Source organism: Marmota marmota, unplaced genomic scaffold (assembly GCF_001458135.2).
Source record: "Marmota marmota marmota unplaced genomic scaffold, marMar, whole genome shotgun sequence".
NCBI classification, from domain to species: Eukaryota; Metazoa; Chordata; class Mammalia; order Rodentia; family Sciuridae; genus Marmota; species Marmota marmota.
In genome coordinates this window covers 6534616-6551027 of record NW_026000221.1, presented here as the reverse complement: position 1 = coordinate 6551027, position 16412 = coordinate 6534616, and the positions used below count along the sequence as shown (strand labels likewise).

The 16412-nt window shown below is 41.8% G+C and overlaps 1 long non-coding RNA gene across 1 annotated transcript in view; it reads left to right on the top strand.

Annotated features, from left to right (window-relative positions):
* LOC125612974 overlaps positions 1-15035 on the top strand; it is a 23549-nt gene extending 8514 nt beyond the window's left edge. The window contains exons 2-3 of the long non-coding RNA XR_007343471.1: positions 10869-11257; positions 12485-15035. This is a non-coding gene — a long non-coding RNA (uncharacterized LOC125612974). The remainder of the gene's footprint in view (positions 1-10868; positions 11258-12484) is intronic.
* Positions 15036-16412: the final 1377 nt, after the last annotated feature.

The following is a 16412-nucleotide window of genomic DNA, read 5'->3' as shown; positions in this document are numbered from 1 at the left end:
TATATATATATATTAGTTGTAGTTGGACACAATACCTTTATTTTATTTATTTATTCTTATGTGGTGCTGAGGATTGAATCCAGGGCCTCAATGTGCTAGGCGAGTGCTCTACCACTAAGGAGTATCTTTAAGTCTTTAAATTGGGCACCCTTTTGAGAGTTTCAGAACCTTTGTTGTGGAGGAAAGGGCCAGCAGCTGCCAGCAGCAAAGGAGGGAGGGAGAGAAAACTCTCCCTGGGCTGACCTCCCTGTGGTGAGCAGCTAATGCACCTCCCAGTCAGCTAGAAACTAGCCATTGGAGGATCTTTGTAGATTCTCAAAGTCCCCTATTAAATGGGACTGGAAACTCTTGGGGAAGGGCTGGGGGTGGTGGTGGGGAATCAGTTAGCCAAGTGCTTTAGTGTGCCCTGTTGTAACTTTGGGGTTTTCCCACCTAATTGATGGGTTGTGTCCTAGGAGGACTTTTGGTTGTTGTCCCTCCTGTATAAGACATGGCTTTACTTGGTCTCACTAGCCATTTAAAAACCTCCAGACCTCTTTTCTACTTCCGCATCTTTTATAAGTAGTTGTGGACGGAAGGGGAGGGAGTATGCTCATGCCAGGAGTGGGTAGTAAGAGACTGTAGTTCATTTTGAATTTGCCAAGTAGCGTTAGACAGCTATGTGCATGTGCTGTGCACGTGTGTACGTGTCTATATACCTGTCTTGGGCTAGTACTTAATGTTTCACACCAGGGGCTGGGAAGATAAGTCTGTACAGTTGTCTTATTCTTATTTTTAGCAAAATAGGAAAATTACGCATTTGTGCGTCCCCCCTTTTTTTCCACATTTTTTTTTAAACAAGTGTTATTTGTGCTGGGAAAACATTCGCTGTTGTAATTTTAAAACTTTAAAATAAAATTTGGGAAAGGAAAAAAATAGTGAGATAATAGGTATGTTAAATAGCTTGATAGTGGTAATTATTTTATAATATATATATATTTTAAATATATTTGTATTACATGTATATGTGAATTAAACATTCATGTTGCAATGTTGCATACTTTAAATGTATACAATTTCTTTTTTTAAATTTCTTAGTGGTAGTCAGACACAATACCTTTATTTTATTTATTTATTTTATGTGGTGCTGAGGATCGAACTGAGCGCTTTACCACTGAGCCACAACCCCATCTCTAAATGTGTACAATTTTTATTCATCAATTATACCTCAATAAAGTTGGAAAACAAAGTCTAAGTATATGGTAGATTAATGTTAGAGCTCAAATTGGTGGATGATGAGGTTTTCCTTGGATATTGTATTTAAAATGTTTCTTGCAATTCATCATGATATATCATTGATGATCAAGATACTTGGCATATGTTGATTTTTGAGCAGTCTGTTTTCTTGGTGTTTATATGTAGAAACATTGAAAGGTTGTATATTTCAGTCCAAAGATATACTTTTGTATTATTTTGGTAGTCTTTTACCTAGGATTAGGAAAAAAGCATGTTTTATTTTGCTTTATGGGAATTACATGAGTTAATGGACCTGACGATTCTTCCAGAATTTTGATGGATATTAGCACTTTGTTTATTCAGAAAAAGACTATATAGTATGGTGAACCAAAATGATGTGATATTTCCTATTTCATTGTTCTCAGAAACATAGCTTCACTATCTTTTCATTTATGCTATTTGCAGATCTTACTTTCACTTGGTGTAACTCCAGCATTCTAGGAAAAGCCACTTATGTTAAAGGTGACATTGCTCTCTCTTTTGGAACATGCACTTGGCAAGAAATTCATTAGCCAGACAGATGTTTATGTCACTGTCAAATTGCAATTGCTAATTTTTTTTTGTTTCTGCTTATGGGAATAACACAAGCTATTAGACATTAATGAGCAATGAGTAACTTTCTGTGACCTTTTAGGGAATCTGAGATAAACAGCAGTCATTATTTCAAGGGTAACTTCCTATCATTGTGTTCTTACTAAAACCTTAAAATAGCCTGAGTTCATAAGGTGACCAAGATGCATATGATGAGGATATTGGTTGAAAACCCTGTGTCAAAGTATAAACTCAATGCAGGAGGCATTTGGAGTTGCTCAAGGGAAGGAAAAACTTCAAATAGCACACACACACACAAAAAAAAAAACATTGATTGTTGTTCTATATTTATATATGGAGGTTTGTAAAGTGAAAAATCAGAGGAACGAATTAGTAAGAAAATTAGAAAAGTTTATGCACAACTAAGTGACATGAATGGAGACTTGTCATACCCACAGTCCAGTTTTGCCAGGGCAGTGGGGGTAGATTGTGGAAAGGCCAAAGAAAGTGCCCAGAGACAGCATGTGAGACATATATTTGGGAAAGTTCACAAGAGACCAGAAAATTATCTAAAAAGAGGTCAGTGGTGACAGGCTGAACAGATAGCACCTTTGTGCCTCAAAGTGCTTTACGGAGCAGCACCTCCTCTCCCTCATGGCATTTGGTTCAGTGATGGCTGTCTAGATGAGTGACGTGTATCCTTTCCATATTGTCCTCAGTTTCACAGCAGTCCCCACTCAGAGAGGGGTTTTACGTTTTAGACTGCAGAAGCAGTGACATCATTAGCATTAGCTTTCTTAGTTTGCTTGTATAATAAGCATCCCAAAGAGCAACTGTCCTGGTTTATGGGCAAGAAAGTAGCTTTCTACAGATAACATTAATTTGCCAAATTTCCCAGTAGGTATAAGAGAAAGCCAGTATCCTTCAAGATAATATGTATCTGGACTTTCCAGCCCAGGTTTGCTCTAATTGTTCCCTTAACTTGGCTAGATTTTTAGGAACAGAAAGGGGCATTCAGAGACCTGGTATTTTGCTGTCCCCCTTTTCTTTAGGAATAATACAAGGCTGAAACAAAGGAGTCAGAGAGATAAATTTAAGCGCCACTATTCAGAAGAAGTTGGCATTGTTAGGCTAGTTATGTAAGCAAAACAAAATGAAATAAAAAAACATATCAAAGATGTCTTTAAGGTTAAGACAAACTGGAAATGTCCGTCTCTTTGGGAAATTTAAATGGCAGTGAACATCAGAGTGAAAAACCTGGGCAGAGGTGGAAGGAAGCTCCACATCATGCAGATTGCTCATTCCAGAGATGAGGACACTGGGGCACAGCCAAGTTCAACATGTTGCCTAACCAGTGACTCTCCTGGGATCACTACCCACCCATGGTGCTTAGATTGACAAGGTGCCTTGTCAGTGCCTCATAGACAAAACATAAAAGAGAATGAATATATCAGTGTTTCAGATACCGTGGTGGCATACTCATGGGTGGAGACCAAAGGTTTAAGAATGAAGTGGGGTCTAGGAACTGCTCCTTTAAAACCAGCTTATAAGGACAAAAGGCATAGAGAAATGGATATACAAGAATGAGCAATTAGCCCCAAACTCCATCAGTAGGATCATGCAACTTAGATGTGAAAGAGTTCCTGGGAAGCTCAATCTGGGGTTGGAGTTCGGGGTGGGAGAGGACGATCTCTGGGGATACCACTGAGGGCGTTCTATGTCCCTGTAAGATGCTCAAGAATTTTAAGGTTATCTGTGGGAGGCACAAGGCTGGCCAGTATGCTATAGCTATTAAGTCAGATGCGCCAGTTGTCTTGGTCATCCTCACTGGAGAGATACAAATTAGCTTGGTGAGCTTGGGACTCCCATAGAACCCTAAAGTAATACTAGAGAAGACCCTGGGGCCTTAGTTAATTCTAAGAGTTGGTTAGAAGCCAAGCTTGGCTATTTTGAAAGCTTGAGGGCCTCTGTGGAGGAGAGAAGAGGGATGATGACTGTCATCAATAGACAGTGACTCCAAGGGTTGACCTTGACTCTTCAAAAACAGTGGGAAAATCTGTCTACTCTGAGTTGCAGAGCTTGTCCTAGGATCCCCAATGACACTTCCTCTGTGAACTGTGGCTGAGGGGCGCTCCCCATTCTGCTTAGCCTTTCTCCACAAGCTTCCCTAGGCTGGGTACCATATTTCATTTGCCAACTTTGACTGGAGGGAGCATCTGAGAGTGGCTTGTAAGTGTGCTGCCCTGTTATGTGTAGGAGACTCAAGGAACACATTAGGGCTGCTTTCAAAGGGTTAATGTTGAAGAAGTGATGCCAGCGGTATGGTTGTCTAATGGTTAAGTGCACTCAGCCTCCACTTGACATTGACGAGTTATGCGATATCGAGCAAGTGTTAGTTCTGCAATCTCTGAATCTCAGTCCCTCCATCTGTAAACTTGAATATAACAAAACTGACTCCACTCTTAGGCTTTGAGGATGATTAAATGAGATAATGAAAGTGAACTACTTAACACTGTAGAAAAACTCACTGGGTAGAACTCATTAAGTTAATAAGTCATTACTGTGATTTCTGGTGAGTGAAGGGTCTGAGCTGTATTTGACAAGGCCTTTGGAATTTTTAGCTCTCAACCAGGGCACTGGTCTCTCAAAATAAAGCAGGAATACTTTTCCCAGGCCTAAGGAAACCACTGACTCAAATCTCCATGAATTCAGAAGGAAGGAAAAACATGGAAGTGAAAGGTGAACTTGGTACCATCTCTAAGGGAAATGGAGTCTGTGTGAAGGCTCCGAACTCTGGAATTAAGTTCCCAAATGTTGCATTATTATGAGTATCAGGATGGGGATCTTTGGGTGTGGCACCAGGAGAAATCAAAAGTATCTGGGTGTTTAAGGAGAACCCAGGGCCCAGGGTGTTGACATTTTAGAAAATCACTAGGAGTAAATTCCTGCTATGCTGGGGCAGAGCTTCCAGAGACCAATGTGAGAAGGGTGGTGCTGGTATTGTGGCGCAGGGAAAGGCCTGCAGGATCTGGAAGATCCTTAATCCACAGAAAGCTCCTGCAGGATATGGAGATGTTAAGAATAGCAGCAGTGACCAAATAGAGGTCCTTTCTATTTTTTAACACTTTGCAAAGTGCTTCATGTTGAGGAGGAAAAAAAAATTGCTATTTTATAAAGAGCATCAGTGTATTTGCCTTTTATTTTGTTTTTACAAAAGAAATTATATTTGTGTATTAACCTTTTTTCCTAAGGACTCGAGGGGTAAAAGATGGGACCCCAAGGGCATGAGTTTTAAAGAGAAAACTAAGAGTTGCACTATTTTGCATCAATGGACCTGAAATTTTTTGGATGGGAGAGAAAAGACGAGACAGACTGGGGAGAGGGGACAGCAGGAGGGATAAGGACCACGTTGTAGTCGCTTAATGCCTGCGTTTGTAAATACGGCCTAGGGGATGCTAGAAGCAAACTGTCAAACCTAATATTCAGTTTTACATTTGTGTGTGTGTGTGTGTGTGTGTGTGTTTTAATACCTTTCTTTTCCCTAAACTTTCAAAACCCCAAAACTTTGGTGAGTGGGTATGAGTGTTTATGCAAGTCACGGGGAGTGATCTGAGTCATGTGACCAGGTTGATGTGGTGACAGGTGCCAACAGCTGAGAATCACACTTTCAGCCACCTGTCTGGACCCTGTAGATGAGAATTAGGAGGAGGAGAAAGCTGGAGATCCGAATGGTCCCGGGTTCTCAGATGTTTCTTTTATTCACCATGTTAAGATGGAGAAAGAGATTTTTAAAACACTGAATAGAGTAATTTCTTTGACAGAATCTTTTACCATGACCAGTTTCTTCAAGCAGTTAATAATTGTTTTCTTTCATCAGACAGAAACTCAATTGAGAGAAACATTCAGCAGTCTGTGTCAATAAGCAGCACAGGCTAACATATGTGTCTCTTCTGTTGAAAAGGGCTGTTTCTGGTGACACATTCTATGATTAATCCGTCAGTACATCCAGGGATCTTAGAGGCCCATTAGCATCCTCTGCCCAGAATCCCAATTATCCTCTTTCTATTAACATTTATGTGATCCAGAACTATTTTACATCTTGGTTGTTCTAGAGATCATTAAACAAAGTGGTACCCGGATAATCAAGAAAATAATTCTGGGTCTTTTCAGTGTATTTAATTTTTTTTTCTTTTTGTATGGGACAGGAGGAGATTGGCATTCCACACTTGTTATTTCTTTACAGCATCCAATGCACCTGGCTTAATCTTCCTTGGGCTTAAAGTACTACCTCCAAAAGCTTTCCAAATCTCTGTATGGTCAAAAAAGGCTCCCTTCTTCCCCTTCTATAGCCCACTTGTGATCCATCCCTGTTTTCCCATACAAATGAGTTCACAAATAATATTTATAACCACTGATGTTATAATAGTGAGCACTTCCACATTAGCTCATATATCCTTAAGGATATTTTTAGTATTTAAAAAAACTTTGCATGTTAGCATAAAAATAAAAATACCCTTAAAATGTAAACTATACAGAGTCTTAATAGAGTACTTCATTTTTAATCTTCCTTTCATTTCTGGCTATGCAACATTTTTCTTTGGGCAGTTATTCTTCTATTTCTTAAACATCAAACTAAATACAAAGCTTAAAATGCAACATGCCCACAATTTTTTAGCTTCCCCTTTCTTTAGACTGCTTTGTTGTAATATTCTTACCATGAGAATCCTGTTGGAAATTTCAGTGGTGTCAGAATGGCTGGCCTTTAATACGAATGATCACTGAATACAAAAAGCATTCAAAACAACTCCCCACTAATCAATTTAAAATTTGCTTCTTTAATATGTTCAGTTCAAATCATTTTGAAAAAGTTATTAAAACTTTGTAAATATACAATATTGCCTCCTTTCTAGGTATAAGAGTAATAATATGTTTTCATAAGCAGAAAATGCAGGAGAACAATATAAAAATCATTGCTGTTTTTGTTGTGTTCTCAAATGACAAGGTTGCTGTCTTTTTTTAAAACATCCCTTGGATAATAATATGAATTAGATCTCCTAAACCTTAAATGTAGATAAAAATTTACATTGTGATGGGAATCAGCTAAAATAGGAAAACAGATCATGTTGGTACCTGATCTGAATTGAGGTTAGACTGAGTTTCTTCTTGTCATTAGACTATCATTAGAAGTTATGTTAGTTTCCTATATTCATCTATTCAACACATATTTATTGAGAAACCACTTTGTGCCAGACAATATTCTAGGCATTTGGAGATGCAACAGTGAACAAAATGGAGACAGGACCTTACTTTATGGAGCTTACATTACAGGGTGAGAGGCGGGTAGGCTAGGAGTACAGCAACAAGAAGCATGCTAAGCAAGTACATTCTATCTCATGTCTAGAAGGTGAGAGAGGGATTGGGACATGGGAAAGAGAGGAACTTCCCCAGGGTTATATAAAGTCTAGAACAAAACAACAGGTTCTAGAATTTTTAATCCAATGCACAATGTGTTTTGTGAAGTGAGGTCTTATATTGCCAGGACACGATGGTTCCAGCTCTCTACAATTTCTCACATGGTTGAATGTACCACAGTGTTGAAAGTGCAACTCAATAAAGACATAGAAATAACATATTAAGATCTGGAATTTTCAGGAAATGACTCTCCCATGCTTCTCTGCTGAGAAGCCAAGGTAGCAAATCCTTAGATGTTCATCCTGATCACTATCTGGTAAAAGGTATCAGCATTAAGGAGCATTGGGAAGACCCCCTTTTAATATTTATGGCATTCCCAGCAAGAGCACAAATGGAAGCTATGACCCATACCTTTCCTTTCCTATCCCCAGTTCCTTCCTACACTGTGAGGTGTTTCATGTATGTGTGTATGGACAGCCCAGAGTAAGGAGTCAAGCTCTGTGCAGTTCCCTTCACAGTAGGACAGACCTGGTGCCTGTGCACAAAGCAGGCTCATGTCAATGGGCAAGAAATTCTCCCTTATCCTGAGTGTGATCTAGAAGGGACCTTTGGTTTTGGGGTGAACACAACCCCTTGGCATCAGTTTCTTTAGTGAATGTGAAGGACAAGTCCAGAGAAGGGCCAGAACTGGGTTCTCTAAGAATGAGGCCAAAGCAAATGTCCCAGTTGTCCAGGGCTTAAGGGCTGTATTTTATCAGAGGTGTAAGATAAACAGGGACCTCCGTGAGATCCAATAAGAAATGGGGCAGGGGCTATCAACTGCGTATTGGCTATATTTTAATATGTCAGGAACACTAGCCTGGAAGGATATCCAGTTCCACTTTACTGTCAAATCCAAAAAGAAAAGATAATTAACTACAAATAATAATGATAGATCACATATTTGTATTCCAGAATGACTTCCAAGAGGAGGTCCAAGAGAAAAGGCATTTTAAAATCTCTTTATTCATCTATTTTTGTAAAGCATTATGTAATCCCAATATAAAATTCAAAGGACATAAATAATATTCAGTGAAAAATGAGTCTTCTTTCTTCTCCCATCCCAGCCATCTGATTCTCCTATCTAAAGACAACCACTATTACAGGTTGTGTGTGTGTTTACGGAGATAATTTTATGTATTTACCACTCAAAAATATAGGTGTTGTTATACACTCAAAAATTTTAAATTTAATATAACTTGGGAGATTATTCTATACCATATCAGTATTTTAGGCTTTCTGCAGAAAATGATAAAATTTGTTTTTGCCTTTATCCTCCCTTTCTCCTGGTAATTGAACAGCCAACCTGTTTTTAAAGATTTAAAAAAGAAGATTCCAGAATCTTTCCTCTAAATCTGTAAAACTTTGGTATTTTATTTTCCACATTTCTGTTACAAGCACTTCCTTCTGATTATTTAATATAAAATTTGAGTTAAAAATAAAAGAGCATCTCATCCGGAACCATATTTAGATTCAATTTCTATTTCAGTTTTAGAATTTCACTAAGTCCATGAGATGCACAGAAAATCAAAGATAAAAACCGGCTATATAATTTCACTGACTCATGGGAAGCAGGAAGATACTCCATCACAGTTTCCCAAGCATCCCTGCTAAGAATCATTTGGATCACTGAGAAAATAAAGTTTCCCAGGCTCCTCCCTGCATGAGGAATCTCATTCAGTGGGTTTGAGGTGGGCCCTGGAGAGTAACTAGTTTAGCAGGTATAGTTAAATTTACTATATTACCTGTTACCTCAAACTCCATGACTTAATGCTGGGCAAAATGGTACGTGCCTATAATCCTATTAACTGGGGAGGCTGAGGCAGGAGGATTGCAAATTCAAGGAGAGCCTCAGCAACTCAGCAAGGCCCTAAGCAACTTAGTGAGACCCTGGCTCAAAGTAAAAAAAATAAAAAGGCTAGGGATCTGGCTCAGTGGTTAGGTACCCTGGGTTAAATCCCTGTTATCAAAGAACTTCCTAACTTAAAATAGCCACCATTATGTGTCACCTCTTACTCTTTTGTGTGTGGGTCAGTTGCTCAGGCAGGACACAGTGCAGATGTTTGTGCTCCATGACGCCGGAGGCTTCTGCTAAGTGGCTCAAATTAGGGCAGGAGCACCTGAGGGCTTGTTCTCTGAGGGCAGTTGATGCTGACTGTCAGATGGAGCTACCAGATGAAGCTCCTACACTGGCCTCTGTGTGGCCTGGGCCATTCTTCAAGATGGCTCCTGCCAAGAGCCTTCCCACCTTCTGGGATTCATGCCTTTGTGTTGTTTCCCACATTGGATAAGGGCTGACCCGTTTGATCAGAAGAACACGGCAGAATTGACAGTGCAAATATAAAAAAATGTTGCAGCTTCTGCTAGGTCTCTTCTGCTTGTGCTGGAGGAAGCTAGCCACCATGACATGCCACCAGACATGAGGACAGTCTGCCCTGTGGAGGGGCCCACTTGGAAAGAGACTGAGGCCTCCTTATGGCAGGCAGCACTAGCCTGCCAGCCAGGTGAATGGTCCCCTTGGAAATAGGTCTTCTCAGGCCAATCTGGTCTTCCAGGGACTGCAGCTCCAGTGGAGGTCTGACTACAACTCCTCAAGAGACGTCCAGTCAGAACTGCCAGCCAGGCCTCCTCTGAGTTCTTGTCCCTTAAGTCATTCAATTTTGAAATGATTTATTTCAGGGCATTAGAAAACGAATACAGCCTCCAGGTAGATCTCATCTTCACAATAATTTTGAGGACCCTGGCCTGATACTTTACTGATTATGAGGATAGAGTTCCAAGTGGGATGGAGGTGAGGGAAGAGTTTTGTTAACAGAAGCACTCTCCATTCTTATAAATGATCTTCTTAGAAATAAGCTGTGCCCACCAAAAAGGGAAAGGAAGGATTCTACTTCTCATTTTTGTGATACAGCAAGGAATAAGATGAAGCTTTATCTCCTACAAGATTGGGGAGAAGCATTAGTCACATTTTCAAGCTTGTGGGGTAAAGCAATTCTGGACCTCAGGTTCTGCCAGAGGAAAACTCCATGTGTAGGTTTTTCCTTATATTTTGATTTGAGTTTATATGCTTCTTGGTTGGTGTAAGCCCCAAACCCCTTCAAGAATAGAACTGTAGAACAACCATGTTCTCCATTACTCCTGAGATTAGGTCCCCATGCAAATAATAGTTTCCACCCTGGTTGTTTTTCCTGCAGACTGCATGTCAGTTAGTAATTGTTCTCCCAGGGAAAAGTCTACCAGGCTGATTCAGCTCTTTGTATTCCCACCGTCTGCCATGCAGCCCGGCTGTCAGTGTATTTTTGAAAGAGCAGAAACAATCTGGCAGTGAGAGAGTTTATTATGATATCAACTACAGAATATATTGTAGATATTGCAGGTTACCGAGGTTTATTAAAATATCAAACACTCCTTAACTATTCCATGCTCCCCCTGCCCTTTGGAAAAGTATAACTGAAATGCTGGGCGTGGTATTTTCCTATAGTAGACTTGTGAAATAAATATGAAAAGTTCTTCTGGAGGTAGTGGGAGAACTAAAGAAGCAGATTGGAAACAAGACTAAGACAAATATACCACTTGCATCAATCACTGACCATTGTCATTTTTATTTGCAGGTTTGTGCCCCTCACTATGTCCTGACATTTACTCCTTCAGTGAGAAGAGAGTGGGTGACCAGCTGCTTGAGATGCTGGAGGGCCCAAGGACTTTTGGGACATACTCTTTGCCCCCAGGTAGCTGAAGGATTTGTAGAAGAAACAGAGACAAAACCCAGATATGGGAGCAACGGCAACACTGGAGACAGATGCCCCAGCTCAACACTGGAGATGTCTGAATCCAGTGAGACAAGGACAGACCACGGGACCAAGGACAAGACTCAGCCTCCTTGGATGTGCGTGGTCCAGTGTTACCTACGAGAGCAACTCAGAGCCACTCTCAGTGACCAGGGATGAGGCGATGTTTCCCAAAGTGTGGTCCCAGGATCACCAGGAGAGAAACCCTGGGGGTGAGAGAACACTCGGTGGAACCCAGGTTCCTGGGCCTCAGGGAAGACCCTGAATGGGAACCTCTGTGAAATGAGCCTAGGAAGCTGCATTTGTTTGGGTTTTTTTTTTTTTGGGGGGGGGGTGATGTTGAACTCAGGGGCACTCAACCACTGAGCCCCATCCCCAGCCCAATTTTGCATTTTATTTAGAGACAGGGTCTTACTGAGTTGCTTAGTGCCTTGCCATTGCTGAGGCTGGCTTTGAATTGGGATCCTCCTGCCTCAGCCTCCCAAGTTGCTAGAATTACAGGCCTGTGCCATGGCAAAATTATCTTTGGCATCTTTGGCATCTAATTCTTAATTTTCAAAAGTTTGTGAAGAAAGAGTGGAGGTGCCAGTTTGTACTCTCTCGTTTTTATGAAGCAATCGACCAGAATCTGACAATGAAACCATCTCCAAGCCATAGATAGATTTCCTCTCTTCTACTCAGCAAAACGCTCCCTTTCCTTATTCAAGCCATTCATCCATGACCTTGGGCAAGTGACTTAGGCCCTGGTTTCCTGTAAAATAGAGCAGAGAATAACTCCTATCTCCTGGGCTTGCCGGGAAGGGGACATGAACTAATTCTGTAGAGCACACACGGAGATGAGCTCAGTAAACGTTATCCTGTTGTTATTATTATTAGCCAAAGCAGCTAGAAGCAAGGGCATTCTGAGTCTCAAGTGCCCTCCACGTAGCCCCCTTTGAGTTTCCCGTGGCCTCCTGCTGCACCCTGGGTCCTCCCCAACCCTCTGCAGGCTCAGCCGGAGGAGACCCTCTGTTTGGCACAGGCCACCAGCCAGTGGGAGCCCCACGATGCCCACACGGTCCTTGCTTTGGTTTGGTCAGGAAGCGGCCTTCCCCAAACTGCTCAGAACCATATTTGCAAAGCAATTGTTCAAGACTAGTGGTGGGAGGTGGAACAGTGCAGGGTCCCACTGAACAATACGGGAGAGGAGGCCCCCAGCTGCCCAGAGGGACAGGAAGACTGGGCTGCGCGTGAGATCATGAGTTCGAGGCCCTGTGGAGAATGGGGAACCCAGAGCAAGCTGGGTGACAGCTCAGCTCCTGGCTGTCCCACCCACAGTACAGACCCATAGGGCTCGGAGAGCTCCACCCTATTGCTTGACATCCATCACTGACTGCCCAGGCTCTCAGGTGAGAGTCTGAGCTCCTCCTGCCTCTGCTGACTGCCCCTTCTCTCCCCAGCTTTGAACTGGACGCTGCCTGGAGCCCCCTTCACAAGACACACTCTCTCCTGCTGACCAGCTTGGACCTGCTGGAAAACCTCTTGCCTGACCTCTGTGACCTGCCGTCCTCCTTACAGCACCTTCCCGGGAAGCCTCCTGAGCCTCCTCAGGGGCCAGCACCTGCCTAGGATGAGGAGGCAATTTCAGTTTACCTGGCCACTTCTCCCACCTCGGCTGTGGACACCACCGTGGGCCACAGGGGAGGCTGGGCCCCTGCTGCATGCTGTTGGGTGAGCCTGGGCCCTAACCTTCGGGATTCCCCACCTCTGGTGCCCTCCTGACTTTTATTTCCAACAAAAATCATCAGTTCTCTGTTGAGGCTGCCCAGCCCCATGAGGGGTGCAGGGGACGGGGAAGCCTCTCCTCTCTGAGGGGTGTTATGAGCTGAGCTGGGTCCCCCTCATGTCCATATGTTGGAGCTCCAACCCCCAGAACCTCACAATATGAGTGCATTAGGAGCTGGGGTCTTAGAGAGCTAAGTGGGTTAAAACTGGGCCATCAGTGTGAGCTCTATCCAATGCGACGGGTGTCCTTAGGAGCAGAGGACACTAGGGCCAGGCACACACAGAGGGACAACATGTGAAGACACAGGGAGAAGATGGCATCTACAGGCCAAGGAGGGAGGCCACAGAAGGAACCAGCCCTGAGGATACCTTGACCTTGACCTTGGACTTCCAACCTCCACAACTATGGAGCTGAATTTCTGATGCTTAAGCTGCTCAGCTGGGGTCCTTCATCCCTAGCGAATGATACAAGGAACTTAGAATTCCAAGATGGAAGAAGCCCAAAGCCTGTTGAACCTAGCCACCATGGACAAGGGCACTGTCACCTCCGCCCGCTGGGAAAGACAGGAAGGAAGGACCACGGAGGGTGCCACCGTCAGGGGTTAGGAGGAGCTGGCGTGGCTGAGCTGAAAGTGCCTTGAGTTCAGGACTGGGAGGGCTCCTTGTGTCCTCCCTAGTTGGAAGAATGAGGAAACGGGCCCAGAGAGGAGGAAGGACCTGCCCAGGTCTGATCCTAAAGGAAGAAAGCTCCAGCCCCGCCCCGCCCCGCCATCCTGCGGTTGTCAGTTTCAATGATTAACCACTCATCGGGTGCTCGGGGATCTGGCCTTGAGGAACCACAGTTTTGAGGAGGAAGGCGTCTGGCCACTGGGGCGGGAAAAACAGCTGCTGTGATTTCACATCTGTATTTGCAGAGATTCTTCCTCTAACCCCCACCCCATGCTCAGGCAACAAAGAGCTTCCCTTGTGATGCCCTGGATCTGGGGTGGAGTAGAGAACAAAGGGGACCCTGGACACTATCTGGGGGCAGGAGAGAATGAGGTCCCCTGGGGGCTGACCCTTGAGCTGGTGTAGCCACAAGGACCCAGAAGGGAGGCAGGCAAGGTCCCATCCTCTCTCTGCCAGTTGCCCCTGTATTAGACAACTTCCTGCTGCTATACTGAAATACTCAAGGCTGGGTAATGTTGTAAAGAAAAGAAATTATAGCTCACAGTTCTGGAGGTTAAGGGCATAGCACCTGCATCAGCAGACTTTAGCTCATATCTTTCCTCAGGTGCTTCTTTTGATCAGTATCTCTTGGCATGAACAATGATCTCTGTGATTCACTTGTACATGTCTTTGGCCCAGGTGGGGCTTGAATGGCTTTTCCTTTTATCTGACTGATGGTGAAAGATCCCTTTGTAATTAAAAGTATTTAAATCTGTCCCTTACAAAAAAAAAAAAAAAAGAAGAAGAAGAAGAAGAAACAGAGACATACATGCAGGTATTATGATGTGATCTCTGAGGTGATAAAGTGATAAATGAGAGCTTTGATGTCCAGAGGGGAGATTGCTTAAGAGCAGCTTTTTAAGTATGGTCATGATGTTACAGGCTACATATGTGACAGTAGTCCCATAAAATTATAATGGAACTAAAAAATTCTTACCCCTAGTGATTTAGCCATCTTAATGTCACAGCACACTTATGTATTTGTGGTGATGCTGGTATAAATAAAGCTTTGGCACTGCCAAGAATATACAAGTATATACATACAGTTGTGTATAGTAATGTATCAAGTATAATATATAGGAATACATCAAGTATAATACTTGATAATGATAATAAAAAATTGTTAATCATTTGGTCTAAACTAATAGAAGGAAATACATTATTTGACTATTGAAGAAATTATTATTGTCAACAGTTTGGTATGTATATTTTTAGTCTTTATTCTATCTCATTACTTAGATATTATAGGTCTGTTTTAAAAATAAAATTGGAATTACATTATATTTTATTATTGTCTTTTTTCTTAGGTAGGGAGAACATATATCTCCATTAATAAATATCCTTCTAATATTTCTTAATGACTGTGTTTTATTGCTAAATGTCCAATTGGCTATTTAAATTGTTTCTAATATTTCCCACTATATAGGCTGTAGTAATATAAACATCTTTTTAGCCAAATTTTGGTGCACATCCATCATTACTTCCTGAGGGTAAAATCCTAAATGTAAAATTTTTGAATAAAAAGGAAAGTAAACTATTAGTGCTTGTTGATCATTGCTTTCCAGATAAATTTTTACCAATTCAAATTTTATATATATATATATATGAAAATGATGTGTATGTATGTATGTGTGTGTGTGTGTGTGTGTGTGTGTGTGTGTATGTGTATGTGTATCTCCTAACTTTGATAGCAGTGGCGGAGAAAAAGACATACCAGAAGAGGGAATGGTTTGAGAAATGGGGTCCCAGAAGTTTTGCTGGAGCACAAATTCTGTGTAGCATAGTGGCTGGAAACACAAATGGGAAAATTGTTTAAGGCTACACTGTAGAAAGATTAAATACCAAAGGTGGCCTTTAAATATTTTTCAAATCATTATAATATATGCATGTATGAATATATAACAACAAAACTCAGTGTTATGTATAATTATAGTGCACCAGTAAAAATTAAGAAAAGATAGTTTTTTTTCAAGAGGCTATTGAGAATCACTGAAGTTTTAGAAGAAAATAGTGACAATTAAGCTTTTACACATTACTATCTAAACTGTACAAAGTGATATTGTCAGGCCATTTAGGGGATCAAACTTCAATGGTGGCAGAGAATAGAATGTTTTCTAAAACAAAAATGATGGCAATGTGAGACAGGAGGCAATGTCAAAAGTCACTATGATGTTTAGAGCCTATGCTGTACTCATATTAAAAGGACTGAGATGTCACTGGGTTATAAAGTTTGGAAGAAAGAGTTGCTAGAGGAAGAGGAAGATAGCAATTTTTCTTTTGGATGTTGTATTTGCTTTCTATCTTGAAAAAAATATATGAGACAATCAACAGAGAGAAGGTCTATTTTCATTCAGAGTTTTAGAGATTTCAGTTTAAGATCAGTTGGCTCCATTGCTTACGGGCCTATGGCACAGTAGAAAATCATGGCAGAAGTGCATGGCAGAGCAAGACCATCCAACTGATGGCTAGGAATTAAAAGAGGGGGGAGGGACCAGAGTCCCACTGTCCCATTAAAGGGTAACCCCCCCAGTGACCCAAAGACTTCCCACTAGGTCCAACCTCTTAAAGATTTCACTGTCTTCCAAAAGCATCAAGCTGGGGACCAAGACACGGACTTTTCAGAGACATTGAAGATCCTAACTAGAGCAGATGTACAATATTTAAAATGTTGGTGAGCAATCCCAGTAGAGATGTGTAGCAGGCCCTAGAAAATATGAGACTTCAACTCAGGAGAGATTTCAGGCCTGGAGAAGTTAAAAAAAATGGTCATGATTTTCTTAGAGGTTTTATTGGTGAGATCTGAGAGAAAGACAGGGAGTATCCAGGTAAGAAGTGATTAGATTGTGTGAAGAAATTGCCAGAGGTTAGGGGAGAAATCACCCCAAAATATTAGAG